Genomic DNA, 6019 nt, shown 5'->3' with positions numbered 1-6019 from the left:
CTCCCTTGAACCTGGATCTATGCAAAGATAAAAGCAGTTTCCTCAAGAGGTGAGGAATTTCCAATCCTGAAGGCATTCGACAGACATAGGAAGGTCATTTGTCAAGGATAATATCAAAGTGATTAAGAATAAATCTGCAAAACTATGACCTTTTGCCACTACTTCATCATACTTATTCCTTACAGGAGGCACTTGGATGATGAAGAAATGGAAGAACAGAGAAATAACTTGTCCCAGGATACCCAGCTGGTAATGGAGAGCACAGAATGCAACACAAGATATGCCTTATTCTAAACAGTGCACAGGCCCAAGGCTTCCTCAAATACAACTGAGCTCTTATTTCCAGGAGAGGACCCTGGATCAATCTCTCGAAGGAGAAATGCGATCTACTGAAGCTAGAGTAGCTAATACATCCTCTGAGAATATTAAGCATCACCAGGAATCTCTGGGCCATCTGTGAGATACACATACTGTTTCTCAGTTTGGAATGTCTTTCCAGATGATGGTTCTAACATAGCTCAATACTAAAATTAATTTTATTAATCTAAGATCTGCTTCTTAAAGTTTATGTTCTTTTACTTTTCTGCAATCATTACTAAAGTATTAATTCCTCGCCTTTAAAAAAAGCAATCTTTCTCAAATTCCAAAGGGATTAAATTTAAAATCATTTCATATAATTTCTTTACTTTGATGGGAAATTCTTTTGATAGTTTTTGGTTTTGGGAAGTCTCAATCCCAGAACAAATCTAAATTCAAGTCCCCGAGTTTCTATAGTGCGTTTTATGTCTGTTACATCAGCTAGCTTTATACATATTTCTTTTGGGTAATTATTGGATCATCATGTCCTTCATCTATTATCAAATGAAACCCTTTGCTTTTGAGAACCAATGCATATACATACACACATACATATAATTAGCAAGTCAGTGGAAATTCTCTGAAACTTCCATCAGTGTCTTACAAAAATAATATACGCTCTTAGACAACCATAAGCATACCTTAAGTTCAGTTAGAGATAAGAATACATACATTGTCCTTGGGAGGGACCTAACATTATATAAACTCCCCTGTGTGTGAGTTCAGTTTGAATGGAGTGTCCCACAGCTGCAACAACAGTACGGCGAATTAGCAGGACAAAAATATCGTAGAGAACACCTTGTTATGTTTTTTGACCTCAAATAGTACGGGCCCTTGTAATAATTAATAGCTAGTGTTGCTTTTATATTCTGAGTCTCTATCATTGCCTCTCTGACAAAGAATTTATAGTCTATAATCTTTCCAGGTGTCTTCTCACTCTGATGTTTTACACCTCAGTGGCTTTGTGTTAGAGGTGTATTTTGCATTTGCTTGCTCATCCGTAGTGACCTCGTTTGGGCTTTGTTTAGTTTATTTGTTGCCTGATGATACACACCAAGCCTTACAGGGACCATTTGACATTATATACATTCAATTTATTGACTTTAGTTGTCATTGTTTCCATACAGACCCATTCAAAAATGCCCCCCAAATGCTATGCCACTAAAAGATAACTGTCCTCATTCTCCTCCTTTTTTGGAGCTTTTGATGTGCAAACCTCCCCTCGCCCCCCACCACTCACTTCAATATTGACATTATACACCAATTTCAAGATGTCCTTTAACATTACTGTGCTTTTACACTTACTTACTTTATGCTTTTCTTCATAGTTATTTTGCAAATGTTTTCCTTTTATGGTGTATATGAGCTTAAGCCTAAGAATTCTCCCTCTAGTTTTAATGTTTAGAACATTGTAGCTTTTTCAGGTTTAAGTAATATTATGATCAAAATAATTTAAGTCAATATGAGGGGTATATAAAAATTATTTGTGTGAAAACACCATTCTAGGATATTCCTACTGCATTTCTGAATGCATCGTATGGCATTCTTCTTAAATATTTAGCCAATATTTAAAATTGGTTTGTATTCCCTGGCTACATCTCATCTATTACATTTGCTATGTGGCCAGGGAAAGCCTAGAAAGTGTTAAAAACTCATCATGGATAATCATGAATTGATTGTGTTTAATATCACTGTAGATAAAAAATAGCTTTATTGACATATTCAAATATGGCAATGTCAGGGTTTTTTCTTTCTCCTAACTCTATTATCTTTTAACAAATTCCGTACACTGCATACGTGTTATGCAAAGCAAGGTTTCAACTACCTCCTATAAGTCAGTAATTCCAGATCTTCATTTCTAGACCAATTTGCTGATTCAAACTCCAGATGCACATTTCCACTGCTCTACCAGACATTTTTACCTGAATGCTCAACAAGTATTTTGAACTCGTTCATCCTGAAATTCAATTCTTGTACTAGTTCTAGATCAATGATGTTATTTTTGCTTAGTCCCTCAAACTCAAAATCTTGAAATCATCTTCCACCGTCTTTTCTTCACTCTCAACATTAGCAGTCAGCAAATCCTGACGATTCTTTGTACCCTCCGCCATTGCCCTTGTTCAGTTTACGCCACCTCTCGGCTGACAATCCCACTAGCAGCCTACGTAGATACTCTGTCATCAGTTACCTACACCAATCTAGCTTAAAAAGGAAAAACATATCTGACCTCATTGAGAGTTCTCAGCTGTCTTGCTTCTGTATATGTGGGCTGGCCTAACTTCTGCTTTACTAGTCAGTGAATTTATTGATGTCAAGAGCTCTGTCTTACTCATCGTTGTATCTCAGTGTTTAACAGAGTTCCCATACATAACTGCTGTTTACTATATGCTTTTGAATGTTGACAGGGCACTAGTGAGTGGCTAAGAGCATCAGGTTTAGAATCCAATAGATCTAGCTTCAATTTCTGCCTTCTCTGCCACTTAGCTACAAAGTGACCTTGAACAAATTAACATTAAGCTGGTGATTCTCAACACTGGCTACACATTAGAAATTTACAAGGAATTTATTGAAAGAGCACAGAATAAACAGAGGGTGGGGCTCAGGCACTAGAACTTTTAATAAATCTATGGATGATCTTAATATGCAGCCAAAGTTAAGAATCACTGCTTTTAGCCTTAATTTCTCATCTGCTATTTGGTATCTATTTCAAATGGGTTTTGAGCATGTAAAATGAGATTTTACTTAGCATAGTGCCTGGCACACAGAAAGTGATTAACATCAATCATGATGTTAAAATACAACTTCAATTTATAATTTTCTTTTCAATTGCTACCCCAGCTCTGCCTTTCTTTCAATCCCCAGAATGCACCAAGTTTTTCAGCTATTGTGCCCTTACACCTGTTCTTTATCCTGCTCTTAGCAGATCCCTCCCAAACTTCAACTAACCCATAGTCACCAGGTATTCCCCTTTATTCTCCTTCACAGTATGGAGATGTTCTATCTTCATGGCACTTATCTCAGTTTGTAATTATATATTAATTCCACCGTTTACTATGTTTCACCCACAGGACTGCAGCTTCACAAGGGAAGGTGCCTTGTCTGTATTGATTTCCTCCTGAAGTCCAGTGCCAAGTGTCTGGAACTTGCCAGGTGCTCAGGTGATAGCTGGATTAATAAATAATCCATCCTGATATCTCCAAAAAGCAAAATTTCTTGACTTTCTGTGTCCCTCAGCTATATCTCACAATGAAATACTGTAACAAAAATCAAAACCAAAAAAGTAAAATGGTCCCTAGTGTGTGGGGTTCTAGCTACTGACTAGGAAAATTGCAGTATTTTAAAAAGAATATTATTTTGGGTGTTTTTAATTTGGGTAATGTTTCCAAGTTCAAAGTTCTTAGAGGCTTACTGAATGTCTTAGTCATCAACCTGTAGGCAATAACTAAGGTGAGTCCCACAATACCTCACTCCAGCAAGGTCAAAAAAACTTTTGTGGGTGTTTGTATTAGCTAAGTAAAGGGCTTTTTGTTTCCTAACTTATCTTTTGATCTGTTCTGTTGAGAGACCAAACAACATATAAAGCTAATGGAAAAAACCTTTCTTGAAGTCAAGAATTACAAAATTGTTGATACTTTCACCTATGAAAAAGACCTCAGGAATTATACAGACCAATCTCTCATTTTACAGATGAAGAAAGGAAAGCCTAAAAAACCGAATTTATTGGATGTGATTACACACATGCTGCCGTAGCGCCAAACTACAATCCAGGTTTCAAGGATCATTCACCAGCATTCCACTGATTGCGTTACACCAACTTCAAAATAACTCAAAGTTACTATGATTTCTTGATGTTCTTAACCAATTTATATTCTGGCATCAATTAATCTAGGATTTCAATGTTTCCATAACAAAAATTTAGTCCAAATTCATGAGCTTCATGTTTAGAACTTACATGTCTCACCATACCTCTTTCTACATGCCAGATTCTACAATCTGTTTCATGTTTTTCTAACTCTGAACTTCCCCCAGAATGCACAGGCTTACCATATCTGCATATTTATCCTCAATGCCCACTGAAAGACCACATCTTCCATGAAAACTGTCCTCAAATCTGGTTAAAGAAGACAATGGCCCTTTGTATTTCTCCTGGGGGTTTTACATTCTGCATTGAATGTAGGAATCTTGGGAACTGTTGCTATATGGTTTTTGCTTTTTAGGTTCTGTCACTACTTGCAATTAATAATTATTTAAGATAAAGTAAATGCCCCTCTAGGTTAAAATTTTCCATAAGGATTTTCTTGAAGGCAATTTCTAAGTGTCTGAAAAAAGCTCGGTTGGAGTAGGCATGAACTAGACATACAGGACTTGTATTGCTTTAAGGAAATACGTGATGTCAGAACACTGTGAAATTATTGTCTTTTTTCTGAGTGCTTTCTCTTTTGTTTTAAAAATTATCATCCATTCTGTATAATTGGCCCAGATCTTTCTTACTGGTAGTGTAAAAACTTACAGGAGTGAAATTTGAGAGCGATAGAAAACATTAGTGAAAACACTAAGCGCTATAGCAAAAATTAGAGAAGCATCATACAATACTTGCCTAGAAACATTTTGTTGGACATTGATTCTTTTTCAATTTTCAGAAATAAATGTAGATAAAAAAGTCAGAAAAATAAAAATCCATCTTATTGTTTATCAGTTCAAAGTAAATGAAAGGAGACAGTCCTTTGGAAAACTATTATGCATTTACTCTCGGCCCAGATTTCATCTAGAATATTCAAGTCCATTGTAACCTTACCACAACCATAACATGTTTTGGGTTAACCTACCCCAAATGGAATAGCCCAGTAACGTAATACATTCAAGAGAGGTTTTTTTTCCTCTCTTTTTAAAAAAGAGTTGCTTAAAAAAAACAAATTCAGAGTAGAGAAGCAACTTCTTATGATGAATACCTTTTGGCACTTTTAAGGGCTTGCTTTTGCAATCATGGCACCACTTTCATAAAAAAAAAAAAAAAAAAAAAAAAAAAAAGTTCGCCTGCACAATTCCAAAAATCTGTTTGGTTTGGTTTCATGTTCTAAAAGTATGGCTTTAAACGAAAAATAATACTTCTGACAAATAAGCGATTAAAGGTTTTTAAATTTTCTCTGTTGGTGTAAACTTCTAAAGCCCTTTTTATGAGAACTGCCCCCCCCACCCAAATCGTTACTTGGTAGTCCTCGAAAAACGATTTTGAATGAAAAGCGCATAAAGTGTTGTAGCATGGAGACGAGGGACAACTATGCTCTTCTCTCAAAATAAGTTATAACTTACTAGGGGAGGAAAAGGAGCAGAGTATAATGCTCGGTGTCCTGCTGGAAGTACTCGGCGGCCTGCTCCGGAGCGCGCCCCTTTAGGCTACGAGATGAGGGTCACGCAGGCGGCCGCGCCTCCCGGTGAGTGTCCGTGTCTCTTTGCATGATTCCTTTACTCCGCCCACAGGGTCTGGGCATCCATCATTACCCACGACTGCCTGGTCAGCAAACAGCTGACCGACAGCCTCCAGTCACCTCGACTATCCACGCCCACCACTACCAGCCCGTTTTCCGCAGACCGGAAGCCCTTTTGCCCCGGCTCGCTGGTCCACCTCTTATTGCCGGCAGGAACCGGAAGCTCCTCTGCCCCG

The sequence above is a fragment of the Sapajus apella genome, unplaced genomic scaffold, assembly GCF_009761245.1.
Source record: "Sapajus apella isolate SASKATOON/1434 unplaced genomic scaffold, GSC_monkey_1.0 scaffold72, whole genome shotgun sequence".
Lineage (NCBI taxonomy): Eukaryota > Metazoa > Chordata > Mammalia > Primates > Cebidae > Sapajus > Sapajus apella.
The sequence above is the reverse complement of the archived record's forward strand: the minus strand, read 5'-3'. Positions refer to the sequence as shown.